This window comes from Cibotium barometz, chromosome 7 (assembly GCF_041138505.1).
Source record: "Cibotium barometz isolate CiBa-2024 chromosome 7, ASM4113850v1, whole genome shotgun sequence".
Taxonomy (NCBI): Eukaryota; Viridiplantae; Streptophyta; class Polypodiopsida; order Cyatheales; family Cibotiaceae; genus Cibotium; species Cibotium barometz.
The window spans coordinates 22136098-22161969 of NC_141052.1; the positions used below are offsets into that span (position 1 = coordinate 22136098).

The 25872-nt window shown below is 35.5% G+C and overlaps 1 long non-coding RNA gene across 8 annotated transcripts in view; it reads left to right on the top strand.

Moving 5' to 3' along the window:
• The window catches only part of LOC147636786 (uncharacterized), a 101025-nt gene that overhangs the window by 24481 nt on the left and 50672 nt on the right, over positions 1–25872 (top strand). For 4 of the 8 annotated variants that reach the window (XR_015266227.1, XR_015266225.1, XR_015266223.1 and 1 more), the window contains exon 1: positions 20950–21586. The exons of 3 other annotated variants lie outside the window; for them this stretch is intronic. This is a non-coding gene — a long non-coding RNA (uncharacterized LOC147636786). Of the gene's footprint in view, positions 1–20949; positions 21676–25872 lie in introns of those variants that run through there. One more of the 8 variants, XR_015266222.1, reaches the window with a different exon arrangement.

The window sequence follows — 25872 nt, forward strand, 5'->3', positions numbered from 1 at the left end:
CCATATCCACATCCGCATTCATACATCCACATCCATATCCACATTCATACATCCACATCCATATTCATACATCCACATCCACATCCACATCCACACATCCATTTCCACATCTACATTCATACATCCGTATCCATATCTACATCCATACATCCATTTTCACATCCACATTCATACATCCACATCCACATCCACATCCACATCCACATCCACATTCATACATCCACATCCACATCTACATCCATATATCCATTTTCACATCCACATTCATACATCCACATCCACATCCATACATCCATTTTCACATCCACATTCATACATGCACATGCACATCCACATCCATACATCCATACATCCACATCCACATCCACATCCATACATCCACATCCACATCTACATTCATACATCCACATCCATACATCCACATCCACATCTACATTCATACATCCACATCCATACATCTATTTTCACATCTACATTCATACATCCGCATCCATATCTACATCCATACATCCATACATCCATTTTCACATCCACATTCATACATCCACATCCACATCCACATCCACATCTACATCCATACATCCATACATCTACATCCATATCCACATCCACATCTATATCCATACATCCATTTTTACATCTATATTTTTACATCCATATTCATACATCCACATCCACATCCATATATTCATATCCACATCCACATTCATACATCCACATCCACATCCATACATCCACATCCACATCTACATTCATATATCCATATCCACATCCACATCCACATCCACATCTACATTCATACATCCACATCCACATCCACATCCATACATCCATTTTCATATCTACATTCATACATCCGCATCCATATCTACATCCATACATCCATTTTCACATCCACATTCATACATCCACATCCACATCCACATCTACATCCATACATCCATTTTCACATCCACATCTATACATCCATATCCACATCCATACAACCATATCCACATCCACATTTTTACATCCACATCCACATCCATACATCCACATCCACATCCACATCTACATTCATACATCCACATCCACATCCACATCCATACATCCATTTTCACATCCATATTCATACATCCACATCCACATCCACATCCACATCCACATCCACATCTATACATCCATATCCACATCCACATCCACATCCACATCCACATCCACATTCATACATCCACATTCATACATCCACATCCATATCCACATACACATGTATATCTCTTCTTTTATATATACATCCGTATTCACATCCGTGTACTTCCCATCTCATCCTTTCACATATCCTCTCAACCCTTTTCTCATCTCATTATTCACATTTACATTCACGTCCACATTCATACATCCACATCCACATCCACATCCACATCCACATCCATACATCCACATCCACATCTACATCCATACATCTATTTTCACATCCAGATTCATATCCATATCCACATCCACATTCATACATCCACATCCACATCCATACATCCACATCCACATCCACATCTACATTCATACATCAACATCCACATCTACATCCACATCCACATCCACATCCACATCCACATCTACATCCATTTTCACATCCATATTCATACATCCACATCCACATCCACATCCATACATCCATATCCACATCCACATCCATACATCCATATCCACATCCACATTCATACATCCACATCCACATCCACATTCATACATCCACATCCATATCCACATCTATACATCCAGATACACATGCATATCCCTTCTTTCATATATACATCCGTATTCATATCCGTGTACTTCCCATCTCACCCTTTCACATATCCTCTCAACCTTTTTCTCATCTTATTTTTCACATTTATATTTATTTCCATTACACCACATCTTATCACATCCTATTTTCATCTTATCACATTCATTCACATCCTATCGCATCCCATACACACATCCATTCTCATCCTATCATAGTCCATACACATCTTATCACATCCTATTTTCTTCTTATCACATCCAGTCACATGCTATTACCATTTAATAGCTTTTTCTAGATTGATACTGATAATAGGACTTTTTCTAAATTTCAGCCAATTGCTTGACCTAATTAAAGATTCTTTTTCTGACAACTAGTTCCATATTCCTTCTCAATTCCTCAATTGAATTATATTCAATATTCTTCTTTTGAATAAAAGAATTCATGGGATTTGTAGAGATCAATTCTACCCATATTTTCTCTTATGGTAAAATAATCATAAATCAAATTTATACTAAAAAAAATTCATCTTCTTCCCATTTAATTTCTAGGATCCCTATTACCATGCGAATTTCTCTTTTTTCATCAAATATTTCTTATAAATAAAATTTATTTAAAATATCCATTATTTCAATATGCTAGAAATTTCTCTTGTCCATCTAAATGATGGAATACCAAATGCAATAGGAATTCCTCTTTTAACATTTAATTATTTCTCATAGATAAATAAATTTATCTAAATTTTTTTTAAAATTAAATAAATTATCCCATAATTCCAATATGATAGGAAATTTTCTTTTTCCTATCCAATGATGGAATTCCAAATGTAATGGAAATTTCTCTTTTAACATTTAATTATTTCTCATAGATAAATAAATTTATCTAAAAATTTATTTTTAAAATTAAATAAATTATCTCATAATTCCAATATGATAGAAAAATCTCTTTTTCCCATCTAATGATGGAATTGTAAATGTAATGGGAATTTCTCTTTTAACATTCAATTATTTCTCATAGATAAATAAATTTATCTAATTTTTTTTTAAAATTAAATGAATTATCCCATAATTCCAATATGATAGAAAATTATCTTTTCCCATCCAATCATGGCATTCTAAATGTAATGGAAATTTCTCTTTTAATATTTAATTATTTCTCATAGATAAATAAATTTATCTAAAAATTCATTAATTATGCATAAACTTAAAAATCAATATTTCTATGATTACAATGAGAATCAATCAGTTTATCTAGGATGATAATTCCTAGAATATGGTAGGAAGTTCTCTTTTCATACTTTGAATGAAAATATTTTATGTGTAATTTTTACAAAAATTTCGCTATAGCTTCACTGCTATTATTGATAAATCTCAATTTATTCTAAAAGAATGAACTATAACATTATGGATATGATTAGAATGATCCCTAATTGGATCATTAACCCATTATGGATTGAATCATAAATTTTTATGAAATAACTAACTTAAAAGCTATTAATTTGGCCTCCAATTAAACAAGCATAGAAATTATTCTTGGATTAGAAAAAAGCTTCATGAGAAGCTTCATTTGGATTAAGAATAGGTCATGGGAATGACCATTCTTTGAGTGAGAGAGAGAAATTACATAAAAACCATTAAAATTAAGCATAAATAAAAATTTATGTATTTCCTTACTACCATTCGTCAAATTAACTTCAATAGCATTAAAAAGCCATTCCAATTAAGCTTCTCAAGCTTGAGAGGGGTTGAGAAGAGAGAAACATTGAGAAATTATAGAAAAAGATCAAAATTCACCCTTTACCTTATAAATTGCTTGATTCTTTGATCACGCTAAAGGTCCCCAACCAATCAATTAATTTGGTATGTTGATGGAGCCACCAATGGAGATTGAAGAAAGAGGGAAGCTCCAATTTCTTCAATCTGGAGAGAATTTTAGAGATTAGTAAAAATTATCATTATTTCAGCATAATACTAGCATAGTATAGTTCTCCTATTTTTTCACAGAGGCTAAGGATCTATTTATAGGTGAGGGAGGCCTCTAGCCAAGTCCAACTAATTTCTAGAATTTTTCAGGTTCAGTTTGGTTGAATTTGGACAAGATTTGGACCTAGTTTGGTTCCCTTTTGATTTGGTTTGATCCAAGAGAGAGAGGAGATAAAAATATCACAATATTTTTGAGTTTAAAACTCATTCAAGCGTGTGAAGTAGGCATCTCCAAGAGAGAGGGGAGATAAAAATATCACAATATTTTTGAGTTTAAAACTCATTCAAGCGTGTGAAGTAGGCATCTCCTTGAAGGGACTCCCCTTCCTTACACATGTGTCAAAATGGAATCATTATACCCAAAATCTCTTTTTTTTTTTGTAATACTTATAGTCTTTTACTAATAAACCTTGTACACAGTCAACTCTTCATCTTATGTGGGCATTCACTCATTTTTGGGTATCTTCTCTTACAAATTGTGGATTTATCTCCTCCCCACATGAATTGATCCTATTGGCCCATAAGAACCTTAATTGGACCATAATCTAATTTTTTTTTAAAATCTAGACCTTAGGCTAAGGTCCTTTATACCTATTTCCAATTAATTCCAATTGCACATTGGAAAGTTTTTTATGAATTTCTGTTTTAGGGGAACCCATTTTAGACACTAGGAGAATTTTTATATCCAAAAATATCTCAATTTTAGGCTACCTCTCTCTAGATATTTTCTCTCTCTAGATCAAAACACGGTAAAACAAAATCTTTCTTTTATTTCAGAGAGGGGAATAATTATAAGATCAGAAGGGGAGGTTCTTACACTTGCACACCTCAAAAAGCTGGAGGGAGGAATCTTACATCCTACCCCACCTAAAAAACGCGAGATGTCCTCATCTCGCAAACTAGAGGACAACTCTTTCCCTTAAGATCCAATTGATTCTAGGGTTCCTTATATTCTGGTCAACCCAACAGAATCCTGGCATAAAGATCCCTTATATAGAACTTATCATCAGATAAATCCACATCTACATCCACATCTACATCTACATTCATACATTCATTTTCACATCCACATGCATACATCCATTTTCACATCCACATTCATACATGCACATCCACATCCACATCCACATCTACATCCATACATTCATTTTCACATCCACATGCATACATCCATTTTCACATCCACATTCATACATGCACATCCACATCCACATCCATACATCCACATCCACACATACATTCATACATCCACATCCATACATCCATTTTCACATCTATATTCATACATCCGCATCTATATCTACATCCATACATCCATTTTCACATCTACATTCATACATCTGCATCCATATCTACATCCATACATCCATTTCCACATCCACATTCATACATCTACATTTACATCCACATCCATACATCCACATCCACATCTACATCCATACATCCACATTCATACATCTACATTTACATCCACATCCATACATCCACATCCACATCTACATCCATACATCCATTTTCACATCCATATTCATATATCCACATCCATACATCCATATTCACATCCACATTCATACATCCACATTCACATCCACATCCATACATCCACATCCACATCCACATCTACATTCATACATCCACATCCACATACACATCCATACATCCATATCCACATCTATATCCATACATCCACATCCATACATCCACATCCACATCTACATTCATACATCCACATCCACATCCACATCCACATCCATACATCCGTTTTCACATCTACATTCATACATCTGCATCCATATCTACATCCATTTTCACATCCACAATCATACATCCACATCCACATCCATATCCACATCCACATCCACATCCATACATCCACATCCACATCTACATCCATACATCCATTTTCACATCCATATTCATACATCCACATCCACATCCATATCCACATCCACATTCATACATCCACATCCACATCCATACATCCACATCCACATCCACATCCACATCCATACATCAACATCCACATCTACATTCATACATCCACATCCACATCCACATCCATACATCCACATCCACATCTACATCCATACATCCATTTTCACATCCATATTCATACATCCACATCCACATCCACTTTCACATCCACATTCATACATCCACATCCACATCCACATTCATACATCCACATCCATATCCACATCTATACATCCACATACACATGCATATCCCTTCTTTCATATATACATCCGTATTCACATTCGTGTACTTTCCATCTCACCCTTTCACATATCCTCTCAACCCTTTTCTCATCTCATTATTCACATTTACATTTATTTCCATTACATCACATCTTATTTTCATCTTATCACATTCATTCACATCCTATCGCATTCATTCACATCCTATCGCATTCCATACACACATCCATTGTCATTCTATCACAGCCCATACACATCTTATCACATCCAGTCACATGCTATTACCATTTAATAGCTTTTTCTAGATTGATACCGATAATAAGATTTTTTCTAAATTTCAGCCAATTGCTTGACCTAATTACAGATTCTTTTTCTGACAACTAGTTCCGTATTCCTTCTCAATTCCTCAATTGAATTATATTCAATATTCTTCTTTTGAATAAAAGAATTCATGGGATTTGTAGAGATCAATTCTACCCATATTTTCTCTTATGGTAAAATAATCATAAATTAAATTTATACTAAAATAATTCATCTTCTTCTCATTTAATTTCTAGGATTCCTATTACCATGCGAATTTCTCTTTTTTCATCAAATATTTCTTATAAAATAAATTTATTTAAAATATCCATTATTTCAATATGCTAGAAATTTCTCTTGTCCATCTAAATGATGGAATTTCAAATGCAATAGGAATTCCTCTTTTAACATTTAATTAGTTCTCATAGATAAATAAATTTATCTTTATCTAAAAATTTATTTTTAAAATTAAATGAATTATCCCATAATTCCAATATGATAGGAAATTATCTTTTTTTCATCTAATGATGGAATTTTAAATGTAATGGAAATTTCTCTTTTAATATTTAATTATTTCTCATAGATCAATAAATTTATCTAAAAATTTATTTTTGAAATTAAATGAATTATCCCATAATTTCAATATGATAGAAAATTCTCTTTTTTCCATCCATTGATGGAATTCCAAATGTAATGGGAATTTCTCTTTTAACATTTAATTATTTCTCATAGATAAGTAAATTTATCTGAAAATTTATTTTTGAAATTAAATGAATTATCCCATAATTCCAATATGATAGGAAATTCTCTTTTTTCCATCCAATGATGGAAGTCCAGATGTAATGGGAATTCCTCTTTTAACATTTAATTATTTCTCATAGATAAATAAATTTATCTAAAAATTTATTTTTAAAATTAAATGAATTATTTCATAATTTCAATATGATAGAAAATTCTCTTTTTCCCATCCAATCATGGAATTCCAAATGTAATGGGAATTCCTCTTTTAACATTTAATCATTTCTCATAGATAAATGAATTTATCTAAAAATTCATGAATTATGCATAAATCTAAAAATCAATATTTCTATGATTACAATGAGAATCAATCAGTTTATCTAGGATGATAATTCCTAGAATATGGTAGGAAGTTCTCTTTTCATACTTTGAATGAAAATGTTTTATGTGTAATTTTTACAGAAATTTCGCCATAGCTCCGCTGCTATTATTTATTCTAAAAGAATGAACTTTAACATTATGGATTTGATTAGAATGATCCCTAATTGGATCATTAACCCATTATAGATTTAATCATAAATTTTTATGAAAGAACTAACTTAAAAGCATAAAAAAGTCATTTTCAATGAATTTGGTTTCATTATACCAATTTTATGGTGTTATACAATCTTGACAAAAAAAAAGGCTTACAAGAAGACATACCTATACTCCTATGCTAGGCTAAGCTCTACCAATGGTAGGTATTGCAACTATAGCTTTGGATTACATTGAGACTTAAGGATGTCTTCAATGAATTTGGTTTGTACTTTTTATTTGACCATCAACTTCTGGATAACAGGTTAGGCTAGAGTTAGCTAAGGGTAGTTTACAATCAAGAACTATGCCAACAATATTTTTTTGGTAGCTTTTGCGATCGATATATTCCTTTAACTTTTTGAGGTTTTGAGGTCAATCCACTTAATCTTAACCTCTTGCTGGGTTAATTGAAATGCTTTATTTTAAGACAATGGATCCCAAGCATTCAGTTTTGTATACAAAGAAGATGCACTTACTCTTCTTGGCAAAGAGTTTATGCTCTCTTAGGATTCCCTAACTTGGCTTTCATTATCTTTCTCATCCTTAATGTAAATCAGAATATCATCAAAGAACACCAAGACATGATTATCTAGCTGCCTCCTGAATATATCTTGCATGATCCTATTGAATGGAGCATTAGTCTACCTGATTGGTATCACAATGTATTCATAATGCCCATATCTAGAGTTGAATGTTTTCTTTAGGGTGTCTTCTTGACTATAATCTGATAGCAACTAGAATTCAAATCAATCTTTGCGAAGACTTTGGCATTGTGAAGTTGATCTAGAAGTTTGTCAATCCTAGGGATTTTTTTTTCATATTTAGACCGTCTACTACAGTCAATACATAACTGTAAGGTTCTATCATCATTCTTCTAAAATAGGATCAGAATTCCCTAAGGTGATACACTCGACTTAATGAATTCTTGCTTCAACATTTGTTAGATTTTTTCTTTGAGCTCTATGCACTCACATAGTGACATTTCACACTATAACAAAATGAGGGTTTAGCATCGAAAATAGCAGCGCTTTTGTAACCAAAAGGGTACGGAGATGTTGGCCCCATTTTGGGCCTATTTTCGCTGCAAAACGGGTTCGTTATTCGCCGGCAACAAAAATAGTAGTGATATTTTGCTCTACAGTAGCAAAATATTGCTGCTATTGCTTGGACATTTGCACCACCGTTGAATGTACTTACTTGCCATGCTTGCCAATCATGTCCTCCAGTAACAATATATCCTTCATCTTGCACCCTTTCAAATAGAGCTTCCAAACACCGTTATAATGTAAAATCATATTTATTTTGCGTAGAGAGCGGCTGCTTCAAGATATAGACATACAAATAAATTAACATTACAATTATGTTGTTATTTAAGATAACCTTCTTTAGATAAAAGATAAGAACAGTTTGAGGCTAATATATTATTTACAAATATTGGGATATTGACTCCTTCTTCATGTGTAACACCGCGCTGCAAGTTATTTGCCATCTGTCCAAGAAAAAACATAAATACTTAAAACTCTTCTGCATACTCAATGCATGAGGATTATGCATATGGATAATGCATAAGGCTAATGCATGCATATGGCTATAGCTACCAACATGCATTGGAAGCTACCGACATGCCTAGGTAGCTATCGGCATGCATTGGAAAATACCGGCATGCCTAGGTAGCTATTGGCATCCATTGGAAGCTACCGGCATGCATTGGAAACTATCGGCATGCCTAGTAAGCTAGTGGCTATAGCTACCAACATGCATTGGAAGCTACCGACATGCCTAGGTAGCTATCGGCATGCATTGGAAAATACCGGTATGCCTAACTTGCTACTAGCTCCCATTGGAAGCTACCGGCATGCATTGGAAACTATCGGCATGCCTAGTAAGCTAGTGACATGCATTGGAAGCTACTGGCATGCCTAGGTTTCTACTGGCTCTCCCATTGGAGGCTACCGGCATGCATTGGGAAGCTACCGGTATGCCTAGGTAGCTAACGGCATGCATTGGAAGCTACGGGCATGCCTAGGTAGCTACCAACATGGATTGGAAGCTACCAACATGCCTATGTAGCTATCGGCATGCATATGGCCTCATGCATAAAGCTTATGCATATTGCTTGTGCATATGGCTCATGCATAAGTATCATGCATGAGGCTAAGGCATATGGATATCTCTTGAGAGAAGCACAAATCTATAAAGGCTATCCATAGAGCATGGAAAAAATAACAAACCCTAATCTTAAAACCCTAAACTTACAAACCCTATAACATGTAAAAGCATAAGAGAAGAAACATACAAGAAAGAGATATCTTACCTTGTGAGACTTGTATGTGTTAAAAACCTAAAAAAATCAAACCAAATTAAGAAAAAAAAGTATTAATAACAAACCCTAATCTTAAAAGCCCTAAAACTTACAAACCCGTTAAACATGTAAAAGAATGAAAGAAGAAACTTACAAGAAAGAGATCTCTTGTGAGGCTTGTATGTGTTAAAAATCTACAAAAGTAAACCAAGTAAAGAAAAAAAAAGTTTTAAGAAAAATCAAGATCTCTTACCATATGAAGCTTAAATGGAGAGCTCTTAATTAGGGAAAATACTTGTAATGGTTAAGCTTCAATAAGAAGGGAAAAAGAAGAAAAGAAAAACTTAAAAGAGAGGAAATAGAAACGAAATACTCACAAGAAAGCTTTCATGGAAAGCTTGTTTACATAGGAGATAAAGGAAAAGAGTAGATATACTTACTTGAGCTTGAGAAGGATAGGGTAGGAGAGGTAGAAGTGATAGATAAAGGCATGAACTTGCAAAAAAACTCAGAGTACAAGTTTATTGTATTCAAAAGATAAAAACTACGTAGCATCAAAGAAGCGGGATATTTTTACAGTATAGCATCATTTTTTCACTACTATGTACGTTGCTTGAGCAGCGAGAAAATGCTGCGAAGTAGCGACAAATCTCTGCTCAGCATCATAAAACCCTCAATAGTTTTCTTCCAAAAACGCTACTAAAAAACGTTGTTGTGCTCCCTATGTGCTGTTGTAGTGTCATATGCCCGTTTACCACCACTGGTTGTGCGTTATCACATTGTCAATTTCCCTATATGGATGGCATCTGAGTAAACTCTTCTAGGAAGAGATTCACAAACTCTTGTTGTCAGTATGGGTCCATCTTTTTAGTATCATCATTGACTTTGATGAGTTTAACTACAAACACCCTTAAATTATTTTGAAGAACCTTTTATCATTTGCCTAATTTTTTAATTAACTGTGACTTGGGTTTGCCAGTTCTCCCCGAGGTAACTACTTCTTGAGACTTTCCAAGTCTCATAATTGAGATTGGCATTATTTTCTTCTAACCAATCCATGCCAAGATTACCATTATGGACCCCTAACAGGGTTGTGAGGAGAATTTTGGTGATGCTTGCGGGATGAGAGCCCTAGCAAAATCCCATGGTAGGTGTAAATATGAGAAAAAGTATTTCTAGGTAGTCCTTGGATCTTGATAGTCTGGTGTTTAATGGTAGGTGGCTGAGTGAATGAAGAGAGTGATGAGAAAGAGCTATGGTGAATGATGTCCATGATGTTGATGCATGGTCATTTGCATCTCGCATGCACATGTAATTTGTTCACATGGTGACATAGGTTTGTTGGGAGTGTAAGTCCAAGAGAGGATGACTATAAATAATCATAGCATGTCCATGATGTAGGGATAATGGGAGATAAGTGAGTGTATATAAGATGGTGTTAAGAACAACTCATGGTTGATCATGCACATGGGGATGACGCAGCACTGGTGTGTATATCCAATGTCTAAACATAGATGTTAGTCTACTTGGCATAGGGGGAAGATGCCACCAGCCGGGAAAGGGCCAAGGGAAGCTAGGTAGTTTTGCTAATTAGGGGAATGCATGGTGCACAACAACATGGGATTGAGAGGGAAAATGACGTGGAGCTAAACACAGGAGGAGAGAGCTTGAATTCTGAATGATCAAAGAAGTTGGACAACAGGGGATGGAGGAATTGGATGTTCAAAGAGGCTGAATCAAAGAGAAATTGAAGAGGAAGCATTACTATGAGAAGGTGTGGTGGAAGTATAGAAGGATTTGGACATTTTGAGCATGTGGGATCCAAAGCCAGAGTAGAGGTTATTGAGCAGATGAAGGCCTAGAAGAATTCGAGGACCAAAGCACATATAGGACACTCTATTGGAACTTGGCTTTTTCCCTAGGTTCCAACATGGTTGAATCTGATGTCAGCTCTGCTGTGATTTGAAAGATTATAGTTGGGAATAGATAATAGACAGCTTCCTCCTCCTCACTTGATTCAAGCTCCTCAACATTGAAATCATAATTCTTGTCATCATTTTTTGTCTTTCCTTTAAGGGTTCAATTTAGGAGAAAGTGTTGCTGAATCTGTCAAAATTGGAGTTCAATTTGGTTGTTTAGAACAGCTTGTATTTGAGGTGTTGATGTTTGAGCAGGTTGTGGTCTACTATGAATTTTGGATTTTGAGTTTGTGAGTACTATGATCAGAGTGGAGTGAGTGTTTGATTATACAGTTTTGATTTCATTAACTGAATGGATTCAATTGGAATTTAGAGATTGAATAGTGTGCTAACCATAGAATGGGACTTGGTTTATACGATCGGTTGAAAGAGGTTCATCTGTGAACATAGTTTTTTAAGTTTAAGAGTTCCATGTTTTAGTTGGACAAAGTCAGGTAAGAGATACAAAAAACTGCTGGATGATCTACAACTTGGATCAAAATAACCTGAGGAACTTAGAATTTCAGACCTGAATTGAGGTACTGTATAGAAGTAGAGTTTGTCCAACTGGGGAACGTTTAGTCTAGGTTGTTTTGAAGCTAGAGGGTGGAGTGGAACTATAGATTTTGGGAGATCAAGGAAGAGTGATTCGCTGGATCAAGCACCTCTGAAGGTTAGCTCTATATGCTTGGGGTTTGTTTTGTGTTTTGGATCTAGGTACCCTAAGGGATACAAGGGATAGGTTACTTTGGACTGTGACGAGGGGAGCCAACCTAGGGCAGATTTGTTTTTAAGAGGAGTGGGAAGAAAGATAGGGTATATTTGTTATTAAGAGGAGTGGGAAGCAAGACAGGTTTGGATTTGAGTAGGGAGGTTGATATAGAATCAAAAGGTGGTCAAGGTGTAGGCTATCATCATGGGGTTTTTTGCTGAGTTGTTTTAGGGTGGATAAAAGTATATGGGTCTAGAGAAAGAGCAAGGTATTACATCCATTTCTCCAAAGAGGTAACAAAAGTTTGTTTGGGCCTTTTTTTATTCAGCAGGGTTCAGAGGGTAACACTTGACTTGTTAAGTGCTTCTTGAGTAGGTGATTTGTGATCCCCCATTTCTTGCAATCTCACTCTTGTGTGGTATCTGGTGTTGTTATAGAGGTCATCATCCAGAGCCCTCACAATGTCAAGTGAAAATTAGTCTTGGGTTGTTTTTCTAATTACCTCTTAGGATAGTAAAAATTCCATTCTAGTTTGTTGACATTGGTTGGTAATGGTCCAAGAAGTATTTTGCCCAGGCCTTTCATTCGACAATTACTCTGACTAGAGCTGACAAACATCGTGACAAAAAGTCACTTGCATAGTATAACAAGAAGTGTCCCCTTCATCGTCTTCTTACTATGGAGGACCTTTTGAGCTCAGGCTTGTAACTACTAGAAAGAACCCTTGCTTCGCCTCTCGTGGTGGGTTACAACGATGGCAACTGCCCTGACGTTTATTCCAAGTATTTCTAGAGTCGGTTGCCCTAAGTGAGGAGTACTTAGTTTCCCCAGACATATCACTAAACATATTACATGAGAATGGTTTCCCCAAGTGAGGAGTACCTAGTTGCCCCAGACTAATCACTAAATGTATTACATCAAAATGGTTTCCCCAAACCAATTTTTTCGGAATGGTTTCCTTAGGGGGAGTTCCCTTATTCACAAATTCATCGTCAACATCATTCACACTTTGAGACCGTGTTTGTCAACATCTTTATAAAACCAAAATAGATAATCCCATATAAGTGCCATTCACCTTTCTGGAAGTCCTATCACTGCTCATAATTTTGCTTACTAGCCAACAATTCAGATCTTGTCCTAGTACTTAATAGAACAATGGCATTGCCAAGCCAAATCATAGGAGGTCTTGGGAAATCACATGATAGGGTTAGGTACAAATTAACTCCTAGGAGGAATCAAGTCATGTCCTGTGGTAGACCAACTATGAACCCCATTATTCCAATTTTGGTCATAACTTAGGATGGTTTAACTAGGGTGATCATCTCATTTTGTATCAACTCATCTTACTTTCAAATACAAAATCAGTTTAAACTATTCTCCAAGTAGTCAAATAATTATGAAAAGGTTTTGAGTTAAGATTGGACTTACTTGCAAAGCTGAGTCCATATAGTAGAAAAAATAAAGAGAGCTAACCTGGATGCACGTAATAATTGCTTACAATATTCATTTTCACTCATATGTTTCCTTGGCATGGTCTATCTTTTCCCTTGTCCTTTCACATCACCCCACCTTGTACTTGAATTGACAATATCAGTTCTCCTCCTCTTAGTGATCTCACAATCTTGAGGTTTAAGGTTTGTGAATTTGTCTATCTCTTTTGGTAGTGTCCCACCTAGCTTTGGATTTTTTTACAGATCCAAGTCTCTTAGATTTGACACTTCTCCTATGAGGAAGGATTCCCATTACTTTCTGATTGATGAGAGCAATTGGACTTGTGTGCCCTTGACATGACACATTATCCCAAGACATGGGCTCTTGCAAGGTTCTGTTGCCATGTCCCCCCATGATGAAGGATTTGAAGACCAGGCAGTGTGGAAAGCCATGAGTGCATTCACATCTTACTATTATGTTTGACTGTGGAGAAGGAGAAACATAGTGAGATGGGAGTTGAGGTGCAAAGAAACACTACTATATCTCCAAAAGGTCTTCTTTATTTCGATTTTTCCCAGTCAAGAACGTCACTCTCATAGCTTCAAGCTTGTAAGACATGCATGTGTGTGTGTGTGAGAGAGAGAGAGTGCGAGAGACAAACTGTGAGGGAAATAGTGAGAGAGGGAGATAGAGGGCCAGTCCACCAGAGAGAAAGGAAGGAAAGTGAGAGAGGGTTGAGAAAATAAGAGAAGTGGGGTGAGAGGGACAAAGTGAGGGAGAGAGCCAGGAGAGGGGGAGATCAAGAGAGAGAGCGGGAAGAGGGGAGTTGATAGATGCCTGAGAGAGAGCGAGAAAGTTGAAGAGGGAGAGGTTGGCGAGGGGGTGACAAGATGATATACTTTGAATTTTGTTTCTAGTTATGATACGCTAAATAATTCCGATTAATTTTTGTTTTTTCCATCTCAATAGAAAATTCACTATACATTTCTAATTATTTCAAATCACTTTAGAACCTCCTAATTCAATAGAAATGGAACCTGCCAATTCGAGTATTAGAAATTTATCAAGTTTTTTAACTTAAGCTCCATCTATTCTCACATTATCTTCTTTATTGATAGGTCTAGAAAAGATGAAAAATATGAATAACCTTACTTACCTCCTATCCATGAATAAGGGTAACAACACCTGATTGAGTATTATAAACTACAATGTTACCTTACTTATTTATTATCCATAAGTAAGGGTCAAAACATCTGATTGACTATTACCTCCTCAAAAAGAATAACAATGGCTATCTTATGGATCAATGTTAGTCAAGCCTCAATATTACATTCTCAAAAAGAATAACAATGCCCATCTTATGGATCAATGCCATTCAAGCCTAAGTTGTTCTCTTTTATAACCTTTTCTGGATCAATTATATTCAATGCTTGATAAAATATCAAAAATGGAACATCTTCACATGTGTGATGTTTCTTCAGCATGTACTCTATTTCTTATTTCATGTGGTCATTGAGTAATACATATAAAAGTATGTTCTGTTAATGTTTTATTTAAATATTACCTTCTCATAAAGAATAATGGTGGTTATATTTTTTTTGGCTTGATGCCATAAAAAGCCTCTTTTAGGCTTCATCCCATAAAAGAATAACGGCGGTTATCTTTTATGGCTTGATGCCATAATAGAATAATGGCGATTATCTTTTATGGCTTGATGCCATTCAAACCCTCTTTCTTATTGTTTATAATCTTTTGTTAAGCACACATTCACAACTTAAAAGGTAGGAATATGCTTTGAGATTTAGGAATATGCTTTGAGATATAGGAATATGCTTTGAGATATACTTGATATGTCAACTACATAATGTTATGTTTTGAGATATACTTGATATGTCAACTACATTTTATGTGCCATCACAAAGTTGGACTTCAAGAAAATAGAGGCTTTATGTATGTGTGGGCATTTCTCCTTAATAATTCTTCTTTCCTATTTTACAGCATTTTTGATGGGTGAAGGCCTCACATCTTTACATCTCAAAGACCTTGGGATACTTCAATCAAAGCTTCAAGTTGTAATCAGTAAGATAAAAAGAGCAAAAGTGAGTATATTCAAATTATGTTGAAAGCACTTTATTGTTTTAAAAAACTATACTATAAGGTGTGCCATAAACTACAAACTCTCTTATGTTTAATACCATTTAGATGAAAATGGTGGAAGAAGTTCAAGGTCAAGATCTTTGCAAGAAGATACATTTCTTATCTTTCTAATATACATTGACCTACTTTGTTTCTTTCAATAATATGTTGATATTTACATGTTTCATATAGTTACTAGAGCTCTTTACACAAGTATACGAAACAATGAAATATTTTTTATTGGGATCCCAGTGATGTGGCATTAAAAAAAATGAATACTAGAATAAAAGTCAAATCTTCTTAGTATTATGCTCACACGTACACACACACACACACACACACACACACACTTGTGCATGGGCATATATGCACACACAAATGTGTGTGCATGCACCCATAAATACATACTGGAAAGCAATATTATAACAAGTTCTAAATATACTATATAGTATAGCATACTATATAGCATATATGCACACACACATATGTGTGCGTGCACCCATAAACACATGCTGGAAAAGAAATATTATAACAATTTCTAAATATACTATATAGTATAGTAACAATACTAGGATGTTTGGTCTTTTACTAGATGAGATGATAAAAATAACTATACATATTGGAATGCAATATTATAGAAAGTTATAAATATGGTATGTATCAATACTAAGATGTTTGGTCTTGTACATAAATCAACAACTATTAAGTAATGTTTATTCTAGTGTGACACAAAGTTGGGGTTTTGACTTCGGTCACTTCTTAGAATCAAAACACACTTGTATGAAACCTCACAGTCTCCTCACCTCCCTTTCTCTCCCCTAGGTTAAGATAAGGATAAATACATCAAAGGTGAGATCATAATTCATGGAAGGAAAGATGAAAGGCTCAAGAAAAGCAAGAATTTCTATCAGTCTTGTAGCTCCAAACAAGAGGCAATTCTTTGTTTGAAGAAAATCTTCCAACTCAGGATTATGTGAACGAAAACCTACGGGGAATGTTGGTAAGGTTCATCCGTTCGAATTGGGCAATTTGGACAGAACATCTTAAAGTAAAAGAATATAGCAATCACTTACAAGAGGATAAGATACATGGGATTTGCTTTTTGATAAGAGATTAAGAGGAATTAATTATTATTAAGAAGAAATAATAGCCAAAAGTCTATAAAAATAGAGATACACAAAGAATTACAATTTTAAATCCATCTAGACTGTACAAAAGAGGATTACATAAGTACGTAGAGCTTGAAGAGAGCTTTGCGTCTATATAAAAACTTTCGAAAATGGGCAACCGAGCGAAAAGTTATGAGCATTTTACTACAAGAATATAAAACTGCTAAAAGTTAGCAACTTTGGGAGAAATTCTGATCATCAATGAAGTAAAGGATAAAGAAATTAGTTACATGAGTGGAAAGATCATTTAAAGAGCTTCCTAGCCATATGATCAATTTTAGAAACCAATACCCGAGTGATGAGTAATTACCAGTTGAAATTTGGGTATTGGACCACAAAAACTGCACTTCCCTCTCTTTGCATGAAACCTCAATTTTCACATAGCCTCTTGCCTTTCATCTCCTTCATGATTCAAGCTAGAGGGTAAGAGTTAACATTGCTCACAGACTGCTGGGGTATCTACTCCTCCTTCATGCGTAATATTGCACTACAAGTTGTTTGCCGTCTATCCAATGTCAATGCATAAACATAAATACTTAAAACTCAAATGCATAGTTTATGCATATTTGACAATTCATCCTAGACCGTGACACCATATCATTGCAAGTTTTTTACCATCTACCCATGCATAAACATAAAAACTTAAAACTCATATGAGCTTCTAGCTACTACGGGAGAATATGATTGCTCCCTTATGAGATGGGCATATGTATGTACTTAGGTACTTAGCTAGCATGGTTGTTTTTTCTTGGTAAACTAAGATCACAAAAAAAAGAATGTTAATGTAAAGCTCCTAATATGCATTCGGAAAAAAAGAAATGTTAATGTAAGCTTCTAATAAACATGCATATAGAGCATGTTAATGTAAGCTTCTAATAAACATGCATATAGAGCATGCATAGCTCCAATATGCATACATATAGAGCATATAGAGCTCTAATATGCATACATATAGAGCATACATAGAGCATATAGAGCTCTAATATGCATACATCCCAATGTGTACCATTAACAGAAAGGGTTTAAGGTTTACAGCTTACCTCAATAGGAAGGCTAGGGTGTTGAGACCAAAACAAAGAAGACCTATAATCATAGACTAGAGTCAATGCATAGGCATAGCTGAAGACATATAATCATAGACTAGAGTCAGTGCATAGGCATAGAAGCCTCTTATGCATTCTCTAAGCATGCATATTAATTGGATCACTTTTCATGTTGTATGTATGCATATTAAAGCATACATAGAGCATGCATAAAGCATGCATATACATGCGTGCATATTAGAGCACACATAGAGCATGCATGGCTCTAATATGCATGCATGGAACATATGTATTCTCTATGCATGCATAGCTCCAATATGCATACATAGAACATATGTATTCTCTATGCATGCATAAAGCATAGCTCTATGCATGCTAGAGCTTTGCATGCTCTATTATGCATTCATAGAGCATACATATGTATGTATGCATATTAGATCTATGTGTATGCTCTGATATTCATGCATATTAGAGCATACCCATGTGTATGCTCTAATATGCATGTATATAGGCCTCTTATACATAATATGCATGTATATAGGCCTCTTATACATAATATCTCTATGCAGAGAGCCCTCTTATACATAATATCTCTATGCAGAGAGGCCTCTTTATTCATAGAGCCCTTTATGCATACACGAAAAAAAAATCTCCCATAGCACCATTACTAGAGATAAGAATCTCATGTTACCATACGTTACAATGTAGCTAGCACTTCATGTAGTTAAAATTTCATTTCTTGGCACCTCCATATCCCTCTATTGGCAACCCTCACGTGCATCTATTATCTCCCTCTTCTCATATCTCTCCTTGGAAAACCCTCACCTTGTCTCCCTCAATGCTCATCTGCCTCTTTTCATATCCCTCCTTGGCAAACCCCTCATCTCCCTCAAACTCATCTCCCTCCTCTAAGAGATAATTCGATTTTCCTCTCTCTTCTCTCCACAAGCATGCAACACATATGTAATGATTTCTCCTTTTCTTTACTAATAAGTAGGGCATTGTAAGTTTATGTTTTATCTCACCTAATATTTGAACTTTTTATTTTTAGAGGATATTTTCACATAAGGTGAGAAAATCTCTCCTCATAAGGTGAGCAACCCTCTGTCACATTTTTTTTGAAATAAACATCCAAAGTACTCATAAGTATAACATCACCTATATCATAGGCAAAAGCCTAAGTAATTTATATAATTTTGATTAGGTGTAAACACTAAACACTAAATAGCATGGTATTATTATACTTTCTTAGTTTGCATTCTCATTAAGTTTTAAAAATGTAAACAATGGCTAGATATGATAAAAATGAATACATTTTTTTTCAAGATATTGAGAAGAGAAGGAGGAGGAGGATTATGATAATTCATGTGTATTGAATCTATATGTTTTTTGTAAAACTAGTAGCTTTTTCTAGTCTATAATTTGCAATAAAGAAAAATTACAAATAAGAAACCATGCAACCTATGAAATTGTATAAGTAATATACTTAATGGAAAAAAGATTTGATAGATTATTTATACTAGAAGTATGGTTTAATGAAAGAGATCTTGATTATTTCTTTTATACTAAGAGAGTGAAAATTGTTGTCTACAAATTTGTTATCAAGAGAGTAAAGGAGATCAAAAGAATGACTCCAAATAACACTACTACTTGGGTGAACATTACACACTTGAAAAACTTTGGGTGGTGTGAATAGTTTGTGCATTTCAAAATTTTGAGAATATTAATTTATATATGATCATAAATTATGCATATTCTTAGGAAGTAGTATGAAGTCCAAATGGTTATTACCTTTTAAATTCTTACCAAAAGAATATTGGTCTAAGCTAGGATGTGATATTTGAAGAGATACCACATCAAATAGAGAGGTTTCCCTTTATCATACAACAAGTAAATCACCATGGGCCATAACCTAGTGGTACTATGGATATCCTTGTCACACCATTTTAAAACGAAATGGACTTTGGAGATGAATCATGTGGATCTTGCTAACTGTATCTTGCCAAGCTTATGGAAGGAGGGAAAACTCTAGCCATCAAGAATGAACCTTGCAAATTTTCAAGGTCTAGACTGAGTCAAAGGAGAAAACGAGGTCTCAATATTACCTTGTGAAGAACATAACTATATTATAGATAAAGCTAAATGAAGCTATCTCCTTTGCAAAAGATTGACTTTTGTGACTCACATTGGGTAAGAAATTTAGACATTGTACATGGTGTTATTTATCTTTTGGTTCATAGTGTGTTTTTTGGATAACTAGGAAGAATTCTATGAACACTCTCTTTAATTGAGGTTGAGTAATATTTATGGCTCTATTGTTCATGGGAAGTTACATACGAAAAGAAAAATTGATCAATAATATGTTCGCATGTACAAGTAATTAGCCTTCTCCAAGCATTTATTATATATAATGGATGTTTATAAAAAAACAATCCTTACTACTTATCACCATGTACTCATTTTTAAACTTCTTCATTATTTAAGTACCCTTCATAAGAATATGCCATGTTTGAATAGAATAGATTCTCAATCCTAGTGCTAACACTAAAGTGAATTCTGAAAACTACATAATATGCTAAAGCTCCATACGATCTTGCTTTACAAGTATGGCTACACATGTGCATGTGCATGTATGTGTGTTCACAAGCATATAAAATTGTAAGTGTTAGCATCCACACATGCTTGTGGATGCATGCACATGAGTACATTCACATGTGCATGTGAGAGCATAATGCTAAGAGATTTAACATTTTTAAAAAATAATTCCACATCTTTAGGGGCCTAATAAAATTATATTGATTTTTCTCACATACTTGTGTAAAAAACTATTGCCTTTGTGAAATATAAAAATATTGAAATATTATTAAAAAAACATGAAATAAGTCAACATCATACATTAGAAAGATGTTGATAAGTACACCTTCTTGCATAGAACTTGAGCTTAAATTTTATACCATTTGCATTCAAATGGTATAAAACATAAGATATTTTGTAAAGTTTTGCATAGTGGGAATCTTATTTTATAGTATTTTAAATAATAAAGTGTTACGTACTCACTTTTCTCTCTTTTATCTTATTGATTTCAACTTGAAGCTTTGATTTAAGTCTCACAAGATTTTTGAGATGTAAAGACATGAGGTTTTCATTCATCAGAAAGCTATACACAAAAGAAAGAAGACATAATGAGGATGAAGGCCTATAAATACATATCGACATATTATGAGGAGAAATGTCTACAAATACATGTAGCATTATGATATCCAAGGTTCATCGACTAAGGTACAAAACATGTACTTGGCATATCACAAGCATATCTAAAAATCATTAGTGTATCTCAAATTATTTTCCTATCTTTGTTGTATTTGTAAGTAGTCAATTTGTTTTGTCAATACATGCGTTTCATGTTTCTAGTACTATCACATATAAAAATAATTATCATAATGAGGGGATTATTATTCATAATGAGGAATTTAGTATTCATAATAACCTTCATGATATCTTTTCCAAATATTGGAGGCAAACTAGCATAGATTTATCTTAACTTCATTGTTGGATATAAATTATTACTTCTGAATCATATTCTCTAGAATGATAGTGACTTCTTTCACCTCTATTTTTTGTGCTAGTAAAAACAATTTCCTAAGTTTATATATTTATATATATATGCTTCGTTAAAAAATCCTGTCTTTTCTTTTTCTTTTTTTTCCCCCTCCCTTTGCCTTTTGTCCTCTACTCGTCGCTAGATGATCTGGAACGTAAACGTTCTTTGTCGTTTCATTCCACCGGCCATGCTGCCGGCGGTGAATGCGTGCCTTATTTTTTTTCGTCCGCATCGGCCAGCCATGCTATTCGGCCACATCTTCTTCCTCTGTGTTGGCGTTGACGACTCCTCCTCATACACACTGTTTCATACCCCCCGCCCCCCCCCTTCCCTTGTACTCCTATAAAGTGTCACCCAGCCCCACTATGGCTGGTGGCACGTACGGCTCAGCCTCACTCCCTCCATTTCGTCCCTAATAGCCCTCCCCACTCACTCGCCACGTCCAACCAGCCCCCTCACTCCCTCTACTCACACCCACCCCCTTGCCACCTTCATCTGCTAGCGCACGCCACTCATTCGTGCCATCCAACCCCCTTGCCTTGTCATCTTTTGCTACCGTATATCCCCCCTCACTACTCATTCGTGCCAGCCAACCCCCTCGCCACCTTTTTCTAGCTTCCCCCCCTCACCACTCATTCTTGCTAGCAACCAACAACCTCACTCTCTATGCTTCGCTCATGCGTAGCCCCTCGCTACTACTCACCCCATCTCTCTCAGCCCCCCTTACCACTGGTCTTATACTCCGTTGCTAGTGAACGCCCTCAGCACTCTCGCTACTACTCACCCCATCTCTCTCAGCCCCCCTTACCACTGGTCTTATACTCCGTTGCTAGTGAACGCCCTCACCACTCACATACTCCCCCTCCATCGCTAATTCCCTCACCCACTCATGGAATTCTCGCTCCGAGATTCTCTATCTTAGTCTCCTGCACACTCCCCCTCCATTGCTAATTCCCTCACCCACTCATGGAATTCTCGCTCCGAGATTCTCTATCTTAGTCTCCTGCACACTCCCCCTCCATTGCTAATTCCCTCACCCACTCATGGACTTCTCCCTCCGAGATTCTCTATCTTAGTCTCCTTCACACTCTCTCTCAGTCTTTAGTCCCTCTCTCGCTCTCGCTCTCCCTTTCCCTTTCCCCCCCTCTCTCTCTCTCTCTCAATCAATCAATTTCTTTCATCGTTTCTTCCATTTTTCACTGCTAGGATAAAGAAAATAACTACAACTTGATATGAACTATATTTAAAACCTAGAGGTTGAAGAGTAAACTGAGAGATTAGAGGTTCTATCTCCAAGAGTTTCTCAATATATTCTACGTAAGAGAGGATCTCCACTCAACTCCCAAGCCATCTGAGTTACTTCTCGGTAATAAGCAAAGGCTCAACCACAATAAAGAATAATGGCTTGTGAAGGACATGCACAATGTAGAGGACATGGGTGTCCAATGGTAGTTGACTGTGATGAGGATACAACTGAATAGCAGTAGCTCCAAATGTCTCCCAAGGAAGTGGAGGACCAGCTCACATCCCCATAATCACAAATATTGCACCTCCACCTCAGCGTGTAAATGGGACCAACCCTAGAAGTTCTTGATTAAGAAAAGGGATTGTCCAATGTATCTAACTAGATAATTTTTCTTTAAGAAAATAGAAGAGGTTATCTCTCTTATGTGAGAATTTTTGTTGCATGGATTGTTACGCGAAATGTGGATATATGATTAGGACAAGGCCAATAGTATATTCTAAAGTTTTTGAAAATAAACTAAGGGACGTGTTTTTCTTAGGGGTGACCATTTCAAAGTGATCATTCTTGGGCAAGTGGGCAATTCCCTACCCAGGGTAAAAAAATCTTGAGTATTTATGGGGTTGGGGCAACTTCTTATAATGGTTAACCCACCACAAAGCAGGGTGAGGGCTCCTTCGAAGATTGCAAACCCGAGCTTGATAGGTTTCATGTTAGTATAGGTGAGTGAGGGGACATTTCAGCTTACTAATATGTGATAATTTATTACCACAACGGTTGCAATGCCTAGTTTGTATATGTAACTTGGTGCTCCAAGGGATGTTTTCCAGATTGTATTGTAATTGAAGCTTATGATTATATATGTATCATTTTTAAAATGATTTGTTGGCATTAAGGGATAAAGGAACCCATGAAGGAAATTAAATTAAGGAATTTCGTTATGTGATGCATATGTACCAATAATGTGCTTAGTAATTAAAAACCTCATTGATCGTATCCTGAATCTGAAAAGTGGGCCATAGGGTGGACCGAACTAGTCAAAAACTTTCCAAAGAAAAAAATATAGATAATATAGGTCATACCCCCAAGATCATGAATATATTCGTATATCGGATAGTCAATAATTAGCTCCCGATTAGGCGATCTTCATAGAAAGTTTGGTAGTGACATCCCTCTTTACCTTGAAGGAAGGAAGGGTATAGGAGGTATCTTACAGGTTGTATCAGAGCCATGTTAAGAGTACAGAGAGAATTAATATGTGACATTTGTATTAGAGGTATGATGTCATATGAGTATTGATTGAACAGTAGAAATACTCAAATTAACCTTCGACTAGTTAGTAGTCAAACCAATTGATGAATGAAGATCTTGGGCAAGTCACTTTTTAGACTTCTATCGACCGCCAGTATCAAGGATGAAGTTTCTATCGTTTCCCTCTTCTCGTGAATATATATTTGTTGCTAGTAGAGTTGAACAAGTTTATAGATGCCAAGCTATTCATCCTTCAGATTTTAGAGAAGCTTATGGTACTAAAATACTTCTTATTCTATGGGACTCTTTTCCCAGATCAAAGTGTCATTGATGAAAATGGAGACTCATGTTACACATGTAATCAGATCACTCACTTCATCCCCAAGCATAGGATTCATTGTTGTGGTGGGTTTCACTCGTTATTTTAAGGGATCTCTAGTAGGTTTCATCTGGGATTTTCAAGAATCTCTAATTCCACCAAAATCTATGCCTTGGATCTTACAAAACAGCCTCCCAAGTTTGTCATAGGGTTAAATAACCTTTGCGAAAGTATTGTAAATCAACACGCAACCTTCATCACAAAATGTAATAAAACATAAAAAAATATCTTTTTGACCTCTTTATTTTTCCCCAAGTTTGGTATTAAAGTGTTTTCTCTCTTTTCACGCCAACATGATGAAGAAGCTGAAAGGAAATTTGTGCTTAAGCAGATGCAACTCTCTTCCTTCTCAGGAGAAGGAAAAGATGTGGTAAAGGTGTAGAGGCATGGATAGATTCCATGACTAACTATTTCTCTCTTGTTGGTATTAATAAAGCCAACTAATCTATGTTGGGCCGTTCCACTAATTGGTGATGCTAAGCTATGGTGGAAGGAGTCATGTGTAGAGAAAAGGGTGTCAAGAAAACACTCTCTCTTGGGAACAAAACAAGGGAGTTATTAAGGAAAGGTACTTCCCTTAGACTTTAAAACCATGAAGATGAATGAGTTCTATAGCTTGACCTAAAAGAATTCATCAATGGATGCTTACTACTCCCACTTTGTTAGATTCAAAGAAGTATGCTCTAACTATGACCTTGGCTCAATCCATTAGCCGATTTGTGCAATGCTTAAACCCTCGCCCAACCACCATCGGCTAGAATCCATGTAGCCGACCAGCCTTGAGGATGAAGTTTTTTGAGCTAAACCTTTATAGGAAGAGACCTTACCACGAGTCATCCAATTCAAGGTGACCCTATGGAATTCACCCTTCAATCGACCGAGATCAGTGGTCAAAATTCACTACCACTCTTTCCTCGCCCATAGACCTTATAGAATGATATGCATGGCAAAGTGGAGTGTGCCACGATTGCCATCAACCACGTCATGTTGTGCTGAATTCCCTCATCTCCCCAAGCCTCTTAACCTTTCAAAAATATTACCTCCTCCAAACTTTCCCAAGAACCCACAAACTAATCTAGCGACAGAACTAC